Source organism: Gopherus flavomarginatus, chromosome 2 (assembly GCF_025201925.1).
Source record: "Gopherus flavomarginatus isolate rGopFla2 chromosome 2, rGopFla2.mat.asm, whole genome shotgun sequence".
In the NCBI taxonomy this organism is placed as follows: domain Eukaryota; kingdom Metazoa; phylum Chordata; order Testudines; family Testudinidae; genus Gopherus; species Gopherus flavomarginatus.
The window spans coordinates 285074375-285089880 of NC_066618.1; the positions used below are offsets into that span (position 1 = coordinate 285074375).

The 15506-nt window shown below is 50.5% G+C and overlaps 1 protein-coding gene across 1 annotated transcript in view; it reads right to left on the reverse strand.

The window, feature by feature from the left end:
* The window catches only part of KCNQ3 (potassium voltage-gated channel subfamily Q member 3), a 297573-nt gene that overhangs the window by 29381 nt on the left and 252686 nt on the right, over window positions 1-15506 (reverse strand). The window lies entirely within an intron of this gene.

The following is a 15506-nucleotide window of genomic DNA, read 5'->3' on the forward strand; positions in this document are numbered from 1 at the left end:
GCCCATCAACATTTTCCAAAACTCACTTTTGGTTGAGTCAAGACTGAGAGAAATTATCATGTGAAGCATGAACTTTCTGGTAGAGGTGCTAGGGCAGGGGTAGGCAACCGAAGGTGGCACATGAGCTGATATTCAGTGGCATTCACACTGCCTGGCCACCGGTCCGGGGAGATCTGCATTTTAATTTAATTTTAAATGAAGCTTCTTAAACATTTAAAACATTTAAAAAACATTTAAAACAAACATTTAAAAAACCTTATTTACTTTACATACAACAATAGTTTAGTTATATATTACAGACTTATAGAAAGAGATCTCCTAAAAAGACTAGGCACACCACTTCTGAAAGGTTGCCCACCCCTGTGCTAGGGTGACCAGAAAGCAAGTGTGAAAAATCAGGATGGAGGTAGGGGCTAGTAGGTACTGATATAAGAAAAAGCTCCAAATATTGGGACAGTCCCTCTAAAATCGGGACATCTGTCACCCTAAGAAGTGCTGAAGAAGGCAGAAAGTGGCAGAGATTGTGTGGTCGGGGGACTTCTTCAAATTTCCATAGAGAGCCAGAGGAAGCCTCATTCTGAAGAGTGGAGGGAGGGAAATGTGTTGGAACTGGGCATGAACTACATGTTGGCTATGTATAGTCTCTTTGTCCATCTCAGCTCCTCAGGCCTGTCTAGATACATAATGGGCTCCCTGTCTTACAATTCAAATGGCACACAGTGTTAATTGGGCATTCCTCTTAATGCACACAAAAGGGTTCTACTATATTATCTCTCATTTGCAGATGGAGAAGTAACTTGCTCAAGGCCACAGGAGTAGTCCTTATAGCATCTGGAACTTCAGAGTTCTTAAATTGTACTAACGGAACTAAATACCAGCTTCCTTAAGACAGCAGGTGGAAGCATTAGCCAGACCAATGCTATGAGTGTGTGACCACAAGGAAATGGAAGTGTATTGGGACAGAGCTACAGTACAAAGGAACCAGAAAGCTTATCTCAGGATTTATTCTAAATTTGGAGCTAAGAATCCCTGCACTGGTTGTCTCAAAACAGGATTCCTTGCTTTTCCACACCTCCCTTCTGGAATGTAGGTCAAAATATTCCTCCCCACTCAGCATGGCAGATGGCTTATTTGCAGCAAAGATCTCAACTGCATATGTCCACAAGATATTTTCTCTATTTTATTTATGCTGAATAATCTAATCCTAAATCGTTCCCAGATTCTCCTTATACGCCAGAATTCTACCCTTTGAATCCATGAGCAGAATAATGCTCCTGCACGTTTATTTTTAAGGCCTTTATTTTGATTCATTCGCCAGTATTTTAGGTTGAAATCTGATGGAGAACTTTCAAGCTAATAGCAACACTTGCTACAATATTAAACAATTACACAGCAGATACTGATATTCATGTCTGAACAAGGGCAATTACAGCAGTACAATATTCAGGAAATCATGCGTCAATTTCACTTGAGAAAAATGTTGCTCAGTTTACAGTGTATTGTGTACTAAAACTCTCCGGATTTCTTTCCAGATAAAAAATCGTCAGCAGACAACGAGTGGGCTTTATTCTCATTTCCAGCAGATGAATTTTGGATCTATTAAAACAAACACCTGGAAACATTGTATCTTATTACATGATCTCCTTCATGAACACAGCATGTCCATGACTCAATATCGAAGTATTAAAACATGCAGAGATCATATCGCTTTTCATAAGTGTGACTAGGGCAGTGGTTCCCACATACTCGAACAGGTATGGCTACTGGTAGAGCTCAAGCTTCTGGCATTGGTATTGGAGTGTTTTTTGTCCCCTTGGCATGCGGTTCCATGGTAAATCCCTCCCTTACACAAAATTATGATTCTGGGGTGGAACTTTTAACAACTTTCATGGCAAATCCTAAACACGAAGTGGTTACAGAATGAGGACCATCATGACAAACCTGTGGAGCACCATCAATGCCCACCTCCCATTCAATTGTGTGCACTCTTAAGCTGTGATGGAATCTGAACTGCTCCAAACTTCAGACTTGTGCAACTAAGCACAGACCCAAGTTAGATGCACCTATGCTCCATAGTGGATCATGTGAAACTGCTGAAGGGGAGGCAAGCTGACGTGCAGCACAGAGACTCAGCACAAAGGCCAGATGCTCAGTTCATTGACAAAGAAAAATTCTGCCCTCTAATTCTCACTTGCAACTTCCACTGACTTCGGTGTGAATCGTGCTGGAGTTTCTGAGAGTGGAATGTGGTTGTTGAGTGTATGAGGAAGGATTGGGGGTCACTGGCTGCTGCAGCTGAGGTTTTACACTCACCCTAGAAGGGTGGGAACCACTGAACTATAAGATTAGTTCCAGAAACTATCATACAGACAATAATGCAGTTTCATCCTGTCATGCAAGTCAGACACTCCCTTCTCTGGGATGATTTTTGTTTTGTTTTGTGGGGTTTTTTTTGCACCTAATACTGGAGTTCCATAAACTCACGATATTTGTGCAAGAATGAAAAAAACCAAAGTGATAATCCTGACAATGGATCAAATATAACCCCCTTCCTATATTTATAATTTTAATCCCCAAAAATAAAACACAATCTAATAAAATAAAATAAAAAGATCCAGTCAGGAACTCTTCTAATACATTTTTTTAAAAAAAAGTTTTGTAATAATATTTTTAGATCTGTTTTGTAGCTCAAATAATTGGAAGCGCAAGGCAGTCATGCTTACCCCAATTTTTACTACATTAGCAACCGTATCTTACATGGGTGAGCTTAGCTCTGGGGAGTCAAACTTGTATTGCATTAGCTTACGGAGACATAATGCACAAACAACAGATGTAACAGGTCAGATTTTCAAAAGCACTTAGCTTTGGCCTAACTCAGCTCCCACTGAAGTTAATAGGATATTGATGTCAATAGGTCAATGCTGAGTTCTGAAAAATCCATTCTCAATTAATGCTCCAATATATCAAAAGCCTTCTGTAAATTGTCTTAGGCCTGGTCTACACTACGTGTTTAAACTGAATTTAGCAGCGTTAAACCGATTTAACCCTGCACCCGTCCACACAATGAAGCCCTTTATATCGATATAAAGGGCTCTTTAAACCGATTTCTGTACTCCTCCCCGACGAGAGAAGTAGCGCTGAAATCGGTATTGCCATGTCGGATTAGGGTTAGTATGGCCGCAAATCGACGGTATTGGCCTCTGGGCGGTATCCCACAGTGCACCATTGTGTCCGCTCTGGAAAGCAATCTGAACTCGGATGCACTGGCCAGGTAGACAGGAAAAGCCCTGCGAACTTTTGAATTGCATTTCCTGTTTGCCCAGCGTGGAGCTCTGATCAGCACGGGTGGCGATGCAGTCCCAAATCCAAAAAGAGCTCCAGGATGGACCGTACGGGAGATATTGGATCTGATCGTCGTATGAAGAGACCAACCTGTTCTATCAGAGCTCCGTTCCAGAAGACAAAATGCCAAAGCATTTGAAAAAATCTCCAGGCTATGATACAGAGTCTCCAGCACAGCGCTGTGTGACAAGTGTAATGGAAAGCCAAAGAATCAAATGGACGCTCATGGAGGGAGGAAGGGGGTACTGAGGACTCCAGCTATCCCACAGTCCCCGCAGTCTCCGAAAAGCATTTGCATTCTTGGATGAGCTCCCAATGCCTGAAGGGTCAAAAACGTTTTCCCGGGTGTTTCAGGGTATATGTCATCAATTTACACCCTTCCCCGCCCCCGAAAGAAAAGGGAAAAAAACGTTTCTCGCCTTTTTTCAATGTCACCCTATGTCTACTGCATGGTGCTGGTAGACGGGGTGCTGCAGCGCTGAACATCAGCATCCCCTTCCCGGTGGCAGATGGAACAATATGACTGCTATCCAATGTCATCATCAGCCTGTGAGTGCTCCTGGCTGGCCTTGGTGAGGTCGGCTGGGGGTGCCTGGGTAAAAATGGGAATGACTCCCAGTCATCCCTGGCAGATGGTACAGAACGGCTGGTAACTGTCCTCATCATAGCAACTGGAGGCTGAACTCTATCAGCCACCCCCTCTTTCATGTCTAAAGAAAAGATTCTGTACTGCCTGGACTATCACAGCAGCGAGAGGCTGCCTCCTCTCCCCTACTACCCTTTAATGTCCTGCCTGGACTGTCATAGCAGCTGGAGGATTCCTCTCCCTCATTTTATCTCACTAAAACGTCAGTGTTCCTTATTCCTACATTCTTTGTTACTTCATCACACAAATGGGGGGACATGGCCACAGTAGCCCAGGAAGGTTGGGGGAGGAGGGAAGCAACGGGTGGGGTTGTTGCAGAGGCACCCCTAGAATGGCATGCAGCTCATCATTTCTGCGGGATCTCTGGGGCTCTGACACGGAGTGGCTGTGCTCTCTGGTTCTCTAGTACACTTGCCCCATATTCTAGGCAGGACTGACTTTAATTTTAGACTAAACATAAAGAAGGGAATGACCCAGGGAGTCATTCCCATTTTTGTCCATGCGCCACCGGCCGACCTCAGCAAGGCCAGCCGGGAGCACCCATAACAGCAGCAGACGGTACAAAATGACTGATAACTGTCATCTCATCGCCAATTTACAATGGCAGACAGTGCAATAGGGATGGTAACCGTCTCTGCTACCTTGCAAAGGCAAATGAATGCTGCTGTATAGCACTGTAGTACCACGTCTGTCAGCAGCATCCAGTCAGTACACATACGGTGACAGTGATAAGGCAAAACGGGCTCCATGGTTGCCATGCTATGGTGTCTGCCAGGGAAATCCAGGGAAAAAGGGCGTGAAATGAGTGTCTGCCGTTGCTTTCACGGAGGAAGGATTGAGTGATGATATTTACCCAGAATCACCCGCGACACTGTTTTTGCATTGGGATCTCAACCCAGAATTCCAATGGGCGGGGGAGACTGCGAGAACTAAGGGATAGCTACGGGATAGCTACCCACAGTGTAATGCTCCGGAAATCGATGTTAGCCTCGGTACATGGACGTACACCGCCGAATTAATGTGCTTAGTGTGCCTGCGTGCACTCGACTTTATACAATCTGTTTTACAAAACCGGTTTATGTAAAATCGGAATAAACCCGTAGTGTAGACATACCCTTAGTGATCACTCTTCCAAAATACTTCCAAACATCAGCCAATTAATCCTCAACACATCTCTTTGAGGAAAGCAAATAGATATGACATTCTGCACAAGGGAAAACTCAGAGAAAACATTATATTCAGCCCTAAAATAATCAAGGACAACTCCTCCTGATAACTCACCCCTATGCTTAAGGAGCCAGGACTAGAATCCTAATTCATGAGGTCCAAAATTGCAGATTTCTAACATGTAAGCTATAGAAAAATACTTTTAGCTACTAGTGGTAATAGTAAGTCCCTCATCTTCTCGGTGTTTCAGCCACCAAGAGCAACACCATTCACTCACAAAGCCAATACGTCACAGATCCTTCCATTAGCACCCTGCGGGCCCAATTATTCTGAGAGGTTCTGAGCACTTCTTGGGAGGCACTCAGCAGCTTGAAGGCTTGGGTCATCTAGGCTTTTTACATGTTGGGGGGTGAGGGGAAGGATGGATGGAAGAAGAATTAATGAGCTATAGCAGAATGGTAAAAAATTGTGAGGATAAAATAAAATGCTTGGCAATTTAGGCAAAAATCAGTTTTCACAATAATGCATCTAGGGGAAGTCTCATCTTCTGTGTGAGCTGGAATTGTCTGGAACAGAGTGCGGCCAAGCTAAGGACAAAGCAGGGGCCCAAGCTGAGCTGGGGAGCAGAGCCGTGCCAGCCAGAGGGGCCAGAAAAGCAGGCCAGGGAGCTGGAGGCAGAACAGCAGCAATAGTGCTGAGGCAGAGTGGTAGAGCTGGAGCTGAGGCAGAGTGGAGCCAGGTGCGGTGAGCAGCTGGGCAGAGCAAAAGGGACCCTGGACAGTGGGCCCAGCACAGAGAGACGTCCCCAGCCAAGAGGCCCAGCAGGCCAGACTTGGAGGGGGACTGTAACCCCGCCGGGGTGGGGGTGATGCTGGGAAGAAGGGTCCTGCCACCTAAAGCCTGAGGGTGTGTGGCCACTGCCAGAGCAAGTGTCCAACCCGCAGCATCCCTGTAGCACAGCCCGGGCCTCAGGATGGGGCCTGGGACTTGTGAGAAACAGACTGAACTTCCCTGACATTCCAGAAACACTGGTTGTGATGTCCCCGTGCCACAGAGAGGGATGATGTGTTTTCCTTTAATTTTTTCCTTATTTTTAAAAATTGGTTGCTGTTTAATAAATTGTATTTGCTTTGAACTGTATGTAATGATCAGTGGGTCAGGGAAGCACCCAGTGCAGAGAGAGCACCCCGGAGTGGGGACACTCTAGCCCCTTCCCTAAGTGACCATGACAAGATTGGGGGTCAAGCTCCCCAGGAATCCTGGGCCCAGCCTTGCTGGGGTTACGAGGACTCGGCCACATAGGAGAGTGAAATGGGAGCCCTTGAGGTCAGGCAGGCCTCTGGGTAAAGGAAGTGGGAGCGAAGACTCAGATCCTTTCACTCGTCCATTTCACCATGATAGTGTATAAGCCAGGAAAGTTCCCCACAATAGCGGGACCATTCCCCCGCTTACACTCAGAACACCTTCCCAATGGAGCTAAACCCTCAGGAAAAGCCTGAGTCAACAGACAGGCCTTGCAATGCATCCTGGAGAAGAACAGAACTAGGCTATGTCAGACAAAGGGGGAGAAGTGAATTCATCTTTCTACAGCAAAATTTCTATGTGATACTCATAGTAACTAGCAATCCAGTATTTAAGGTGCTAGAGGAATGAAAGGCAGGTGAACAAGACTTCTGGCATGAAGACATAACCTGGTAAATCCTGACTAGAGATGAATTAAGAGAATGGGCTAAATGCTGCCTTGTAGAGTATGTACCATCTATGGGGGAGGAACTGTTTTTCACAGAGCAGCAGCAACATGCATGGCAGAGCTGAATCTACCAGGAAGGCATACCCAGCACTCGTACCAGGGTCCCATCTTTCCTGTCAGCATCAACCATCCTATCCTGTGCCAGCACCAGGGACCATGGACAACCAGGCCTGCTTTTCATCCAACCACATCACGTAACTGCATGGTTTTACCCTACATGGAAGGTGAGATCCAGTAAAACTTTGGGGTGCCACAAAAATCGTATCAGCCTTTCCCCCTCACAGACACTCTCATGCAGCCTCACTAGCGGATACATTCCTCTTCCCTCTACAGCCTTCCCAGTGGCCCTTTCCTCTCCTCCCCAAACAGTCCACCCTAAATAGTCACATACAGCTGTGAGTCTATTGCACCACCGGGCCCAGATTCAAGAGTCTTCTCTTAAACCACTGCTGCACCTGACCAATAATCTATTTGTTCATGGAAATGAGAGAAAGACAATACTGAATTTATATCAGAATGTGTGTGTGCGCGAGGACGCACATGTATGTATTATATCTACTCTCATTGAAATCATATGGAGCTTTGCTGCTGAGTTCAGTGGGCAGAGAATGGAGATTTAAAAAAAAGACGGTTACTCACCTTTGTAACTGTTGTTCTTCGAGATGTGTTGCTCATATCCATTCCAGTAGGTGTGCGCGCGCCGCGTGCACGTTCGTCGGAGACTTTTACCCTAGCAACACTCGGTGGGCCGGCAGGGTGCCCCCTGGAGTGGCGCCGCTATGGCGCCGGTTATATACCCCTGCCGGCCCGCCGCTCCTCAGTTCCTTCTTGCCGGCTACTCCAACAGTGGGGAAGGAGGGCGGGTGTGGAATGGATATGAGCAACACATCTCGAAGAACAACAGTTACAAAGGTGAGTAACCGTCTTTTCTCCTTTGAGTGCTTGCTCATATCCATTCCAGTAGGTGATTCCCAAGCCTTACCTAGGTGGTGGGGTCGGAGTGAGACGTTGCGGAGTGCAGAACCGCTGAGCCAAAGGCGGCATCATCTCTTGATTGGGCCACGAGCGCATAGTGAGCAGTGAACGTATGCACTGACGACCAGGTAGCTGCGCGGCATATCTCCTGGATGGGGATGTGTGCCAGGAAGGCGGTCGACGAGGCTTGAGCCCGAGTAGAGTGGGCGGTAAGACGGCCAATCAGGACGTGGGCCAAGTCGTAGCACGTCCGGATACAGGACGTTTCCCATGATGAGAGCCTCTGAGCCGATACAGGCATACCTTTCATACGCTCCGCCACTGCTATAAATAACTGGGGCGAGCGCCTGAAGGGCTTTGTCCTCTGGATGTAAAAGGCGAGGGCTCGACGGACATCCAGGGTGTGAAGCTATTGGTCCCTGCTTGATGTGTGCGGCTTCAGGAAGAAGACCGGGAGGAAAATGTCCTGATTAATGTGGAAGGCCGAGACCACCTTGGGGAGAAAAGCCGGATGCGGGCGTAGCTGCACCTTGTCTTTGTGGAAGACTGTATACGGGGGGGTCCGCCATCAAAGCACGGAACTCCGAAACCCGCCTGGCCGAAGTGATAGCCACCAGGAAGGCCGTCTTCCAGGACAGGTACAGCAACGAGCAAGTGGCCAAGGGCTCAAAGGGTGGGGCTGTGAGCCGAGCCAGAACAAGGTTGAGATCCCAGGTAGGGGAAGGAGGCTTAACCGGTGGGTATAGGCACTCCAAACCCTTAAGGAATCTCGAAACCATCGGGTGAGAGAAGGTGGAACTGTTCGCCTCCCTTTGATGGAAGGTGGAGATGGCGGCTAAATGCACCCTTATTGACGAGAGTGCCAAACCTTGTTCCTTGAGATACCACAAGTATTCCAGGATAAGAGGGATGGAAACGGCCTCTGGAACTAGGGAACGTTGTGCATACCAAAGAGAAAACCGCTTCCACTTGGCAAGGTATGTTGTCCTCGTGGAGGGTTTCCTGCTTCCCAAAAAGACCTGTTGGACCTGGGCAGAGCAGCGGAGCTCGGATTGGTTCAGCCAGACAGTAGCCACACTGTCAGGTACAGGGACTGCAGGTCTGGATGGTGACGCCTGCCGAAGTCCTGCGTTATAAGATCCGGGCAGAGTTGCAGTGGTATCGGAGTCGTTAGGGATAGATCGAGCAACATGGGGTACCAGTGTTGCCTCGGCCATGCGGGGGCTATCAGTATCAGTCTGGCCTTGTCCCTGTGGAGCTTGAGCAGGACTCTGTGCACTAGGGGAAAGGGTGGAAAGGCATAGAGAAGATGTCCCTTCCAGGGGATCAGGAACGCGTCCGAGAGAGAGCCCCGGGAGCGGCCTTGAAGGGAGCAGAACACCTGGCATTTCCTGTTCTCCCTGGAGGCAAATAGGTCTATCTGGGGAAAGCCCCACTTCTGGAATACAGAAAGGAGGCTATCCGGACGGATGGACCATTCGTGGGACAGGAAAGATCTGCTCAGGCGATCTGTGAGAGAGTTCTGGACTCCCGGAAGGAAGGAGGCTACGAGGTCTATCGAGTGGGCTATACAGAAGTCCCACAGTCGCATCGCCTCTTGGCAAAGGGGAGAAGACCGTGTGCCCCCGTTTGTTTATGTAATACATGGCCGTTGTGTTGTCCGTGAAAATCGCAACACAACGGCCCTGTAGATGGTGTTGGAAGGCTTGGCATGCCAAGCGGACCGCTCTCAGTTCGCGAACATTGATATGCAGCACCAGCTCTTGCGAGGACCAAAGGCCCTGGGTGTGAAGGTGCCCTAAGTGTGCACCCCAGCCCAGGGATGAAGCATCCGTCGTTAACGACACCGAAGGCTGTGGTGGGTGGAACGGGCGACCGGCACACACCAGGGAAGGTGTCAGCCACCAGTTGAGGGAGTCCAGGGTTTTTGCTGGGACTGTGATTACCATGTCCAGGGCATCCCTGCGCGGACGATAAACTGGGGCAAGCCAAGTCTGGAGAGGGCGCATGCGTAGTCTTGCGTGCTTTGTCACGAAAGTGCACGCTGCCATGTGGCCGAGTAGGATGAGGGTGGCACGGACAGAGGTTGTTGGGAAGGCTTGTAGCCTCTGGATGAGAGAGACTATAGCCTGGAACCTCTGTGGAGGTAGACTGGCCGTTGCCAGATTGGAGTCCAGCATGGCCCCGATGAATTCTATCCTCTGCGTAGGAAGCAGAATGGACTTGTCTAGGTTGAGGATCAGACCTAGATGGGAAAGTAGGTCCTTGATGACGCTTATGTGTGCGGCAACCTGAGCCTCGAAGGTCCCTCGAATAACCCTGTCGTTGAGATACGGGAAAATGTGAACTCGATGGCGGCGGAGGTAGGCGGCGACTACTGCCATACACTTTGTAAATACTCGAGGGGCCGAGGAGAGGCCAAAGGGAAGGACCGCAAATTGGTAGTGGTGGCGGTTTATCACGAAGCGAAGGAACCTTCTGTGTGGGGGGTAAATCGCAATATGAAAATATGCGTCCCTCATGTCGAGAGCAGCGTACCAATCTCCGGGATCCAAGGAGGGTATAATGTTTCCCAGGGATACCATGCGGAACTTGAACTTCGTGATGAACTTGTTCAGAGCTCGCAGGTCCAGGATGGGCCGGAGGCCCCCTTTCGCCTTGGGAATTAGGAAGTACCTGAAATAGAACCCTCTTCCCCTTAGGTGCTCCGGAACTTCCTCTATAGCTCCCAATGCAAGGAGCTTCGAAACCTCCTGCAGAAGGAGTTGCTCGTGAGAAGGGTCCCTGAAGAGGGACGGGGAGGGAGAGTGGGAAGGAGGGGACGAAATAAACTGAAGGCGGTAACCACACTCGACCGTGCTGAGAACCCATCGGTCCGATGTTATCTGGGACCATGCAGGGAAGAATGTGGCAAGGCGGTTGGTGAACTGAAAAGGATCCTGGGAGGTAATTGGTACAGTGCTCCCGAGCGCACCCTCAAAAGTTTGGCTTCGGTCCCGCCGGTGGTTTGGCGGGTCCGGAGTTGTTACCCCCTTGCGGGCCCGATTGGCGTCTGCAGGAGTTACGGCCTCTCCTTCTGGAGAAGTCCTGTCCTGGCCGAGGCGGGGGATAGTGACGCTGAGGTTGAGGGCGGAAAGGTCGCCTCTGGGTCTGTGGTGTATGCATGCCGAGGGACCGCATGAACACGCGGTTATCCTTCAAACTTTGGAGGCGCGGATCTGTCTTTTGGGAGAACAGGCCCTGACCATCAAATGGAAGGTCCTGAATAGTGTATTGCAGCTCTGGTGGCAGACCGGACGCCTGCAACCACGATATGCGCCTCATGGCGATCCCTGAGGCGACTGTTCTAGCTGCCGAATCAGCGGCATCTAGTGAGGCCTGGAAGGAGGTTCGAGCCTCTTTTTTCCCCTCCTCCAGGAGAGCCGAGAACTCCTGGCGGGAATCCTGTGGGACTAGTTCGATAAACTTCCCAACCGACTCCCATGTGTTATAATTGTATCTACTCAGGAGGGCTTGCTGATTCGCCACTCTGAGCTGGAGGCCCCCCGCAGAGTAGATCTTCCTTCCCAATAAGTCCATGCGCCTGGCTTCCCTCGATTTAGGCGCAGGGGCTTGTTGACCATGGCGCTCTCGCTCGTTAACGGATTCAACCACTAACGAACAAGGGGGAGGGTGTATGTACAGGTACTCGTACCCCTTGGAAGGGACCATATATTTGCGCTCGACTCCTTTGGCTGTAGGTGAAACGGAAGCCGGGGTTTGCCAGATTGTATCCGCTCAAGCTTGTATGGTGCGAATAAAGGGGAGGGCAACCCTTGTCGGTGCCTCCGCTGACAGAATGGTGACCACTGGGTCTTTCACCTCAGGAACTTCCTCCACGGGCAGGTTTATATTAAGAGCGACCCGGCGAAGGAGGTCCTGGTGCGAGCGGAGATCAATTGGTGGCAGTCCAGATGTCAACGTCCCCACTACTGCCTCGTCTGGTGATGAAGAGGAGGAGACCCCAGGGACCACTGGGTCCTGAAGCGAGTCGTGGTCCTGTGGGACGTCCTGGGGTGGGTCTTGCACATCCGAGCCCAGTGCTGGGAGATGTTCTGCATCCTCTGGAGGGGCTCTGCTCACCGTGGCCTCTGGCGCCCCATGTTCAGAGGGCCTCGAGCGCGGTGGTGGATGTGGGGCACCTTGGCTTTGATGGTAAGCCCAAGGAGTCCAAAAGGACCACTGCTGAGGGTCCTGCTGGTTGTCCGAGTCCCCGTACAACGCCGATCCGGCATGAGAGGAGACTGATGGTGGACGAGATGGCCATGGCGGTGCGGAGACCGCAAAGTGATGGTGCCTGTGTCCGCTGGAACCGTCTCCACACGGTGCCAGGGAGCGGTGCCACGACCCTCTACGGTGCTGAGATTGCGACCGGGACCTGCGACCAGCTCGGTGCCGGGAGGTCGACCGGTGCCGGGAGCCATAGTGTCGACAGCGGCTGCGAGAATCCCGGTGCCGTGAGTGATGATGGGACCTGGAACGGTGCCGGTAGTGTCCGGATGGCAACCGGGACCTCGAGCGGTACCACGAGTACGACCGGTACCGTGACGGGGAGCGGTACCGGGACTGCGAGTGGCCGCGTGATTGAGAACGATGGCGGGACCGTGAGCGTCTCTGGGACCCGGATCGGGACCGAGAGTGATGAAGTCTCATGGTGCCGGGCGAGGAAGGTCTGACAAGGGCCGGCTTGCCTGTGGATTGGAGGACCCGCACCGGCAGTGCCGGGGGTCGAGGCAGCTCAGGCTCCGTTAGCGCGATCAGGTCCCGTGCCGCGGAGAACGCCTCCAGAGTGGATGGCACGACAAGCTCAACCGTGGCCCTCGCCGGGGAGCTGGTATGCACCGGACTCGACGGCTCTTCTGGGGCCGGAGTCAACGGTGCAGCGGAAGTTGACGTCGCGGCAGATGGCAGTGCCGGGCGGTCCGGTCTGGCTAAGCGCTCTGACTGCGGTGCGGGCATGGCCGCCGCAGGAGGCTTGTGCTTCTTGCTCGTAAGTGACTTCGAGCGGTGCTGGGTAGAAGCCGGTGCTGGAGAAGGCCGGTGACTCGGAGTCTTCCCTGAGGTCTGCTCCGGTGCCGATGAAGCGGCTGGTCTCGGTGCCGGTGCCGAGGAGTGGGGAGTCAGCGCTGCCTCCATCAGCAGCTGCCTGAGGTGAACGTCCCGCTCTTTTTTGGTTCGGGGCTTAAAGGCCTTACAAATCCGGCACTTGTCTGTCAGATGGGCCTCACCCAAGCACTTAAGGCAGGCTTCGTGCGGGTCACCAGTGGGCATCGGCCGACGACAGACAGCACACGGCTTGAAGCCCGGTGAGCCGGGCATGGGCCCGGCACCGGGGTGGGGGAAACTATCTACACTACACAAATTGAACTACTAAATACACTAACTAATTACAATTAAACGAACTATATACAATAAGAAAGATGAGTGAATCGCTAGGGAGGTGGAGGACAGCACACTGCGCTCCACAGTTCCAACGTCCGACACGGGCGGTAAGAAGGAACTGAGGAGCGGCGGGCCGGCAGGGGTATATAACCGGCGCCATAGCGGGGCCACTCCAGGGGGCGCCCTGCCGGCCCACCGAGTGTTGCTAGGGTAAAAGTCTCCGACGAACGTGCACGCGGCGCGTGCACACCTACTGGAATGGATATGAGCAAGCACTCGAAGAAGAACTATTGTTCATCACCCAACCTTGCCTCAGTTTTAGTCTATATACTAGTTATTTATTCCTAGCTCCTCTTCGACAGGCACAGCTCAACTCCTCGTACTCCCCTGCACTCCAAAACCCAAACAATACACTTTGCTGCTACAGCTTTCTCACTAAGAACTTCATGGTTGCCAGATACTGGAGACACAAACACTTTTTGTGCCACTCCATGTACTAAGAAAGCAAGCCTTCATCATTTGTTTCTATGAAATGTGAAAGGAAGCCAGCAGTGTAATATAAATTATAATATCCTTTATTAAATCTAATTGTAAGCAGAGTCAGGATGAGCGCTACCCTGACATCTCGTGGTGAATTGTAGTGAGTTGTGGAAAAGAACTTCAGGAGCTGATCTTGTTGGCATAGGCACACCCACCCCGCCTAGCATGAACTCACAGCAGCCCAAATGGTCACTTTGGCCCCTGTGGGATCCCCGGTTTCTCTATTATTGGGGCAGGAAGAATATCCTGTTACCCTGATTATGTGAATCAGGGACAATGAAACTGTTTTAGGCCAGAGGGACTTGCTACCAGCTAAGTAGCACTCGCTAGACAAGGGACATGTGTTCCAAAACCTGATGAATTGAGAGAGAGAGAGAGAGAGGTTGGGGGCAGGTATTTGCATCTGATGGTATGGGTCCCTTCTGAGAGCCTGAAATGCCAATTGCACCTCTTTCTCCCTCTACTGTGGAATATCAGAGCTAATTTTAATTCTATTAGGAGTCTAGTTACAGGCTGCTGAGCTGAATTCATGTTGGGCAATGGTACACCAGCACTGAGGCTCCTCTACTGCAAGCTGAACTCACTAAAGAGCTAAAATCACTAAGAGCTGAAATCACTGAGTGCTAGGGTGGGCTGGGGGGCTGAAGCTATGTTGCTGAGTGGGTAGTGGAGTGGAGCAGTTTGTGGGATGACTGGAGCAGCTTGTGGGACAGCTGGTGGAGTTGAGTGGCTGGTGGAGCAGCTCGTGGTGAAGGCTGCAGCAGAACCCCATTGAGAGGTGGGGTAGTCGGCCTTGAACCACGTAAGGTGCCCCTTAACACTGCTGTGCCCCCCCCCTCCTGGCTGGGAGGTAAAACTCTGCAGATAAACTTTTGAACTCTGGGCTTGCACTGACCAGGGACAGAGACTTTTGGGTTGTTGGACTTTTGGGACTTTGGGTGATCTTCTGGGTTGCTGGACTTAAGACCCTGAGGGGAAAAGGATGCTGCCAAACTAACCTGGGGGTCAGTCTTTTGCTCATGGTTTGTGTTACGAATCCTGTTTGTGGTGTTTCCACAGCATGATGCTGCATTGTTTCCCTCCTTTATTAAAAGGATTTTGCTACACTCAGACTCTGTGCTTGCGAGAGGGGAAGTATTGCTTTTAGAAGTGCCCAGGGGTGGTGGTATGTAATTGTCCTAGATCACTGGGTGGGGGCTCAAGCCGGTTTTGCATTGCGTTATTGAAACCGAACCCCTAGATATTGAACCCGGCCCTTGTTGCTGCCAACTCAGATGGGCAGAAGGGTTACATAATTAAAAAGAAGAGCAAGTCACTTAGCAATTTTAATTGTATTAATTGTAATAGAACAATCAGCAGTCAGACAGGAAGCTGTCATACTGACAGCATCATGGGGTCTGATCCAAAGTCTACTGAGGTCAATGGGAACTGCACACACCTGCCTATTTTTCTGGAGTGGTTCAAAACTCCTTTCCCTGTGCTGGCTGACAGTAATGATTGCAAGATCAGTAACCATTCTGCTTAAGAAGGCTATTGTTTCAAAAGAAACCACAGCCTAGGGAAACAAAGGATCCTGGGGTAATATTTTCAAAAGCACCAAAGTGACTTAGAAGCCAAAGTCCTGCTGAGTTTCACTAAGAGTCTGAGTGACTTAACTGCTTTTGA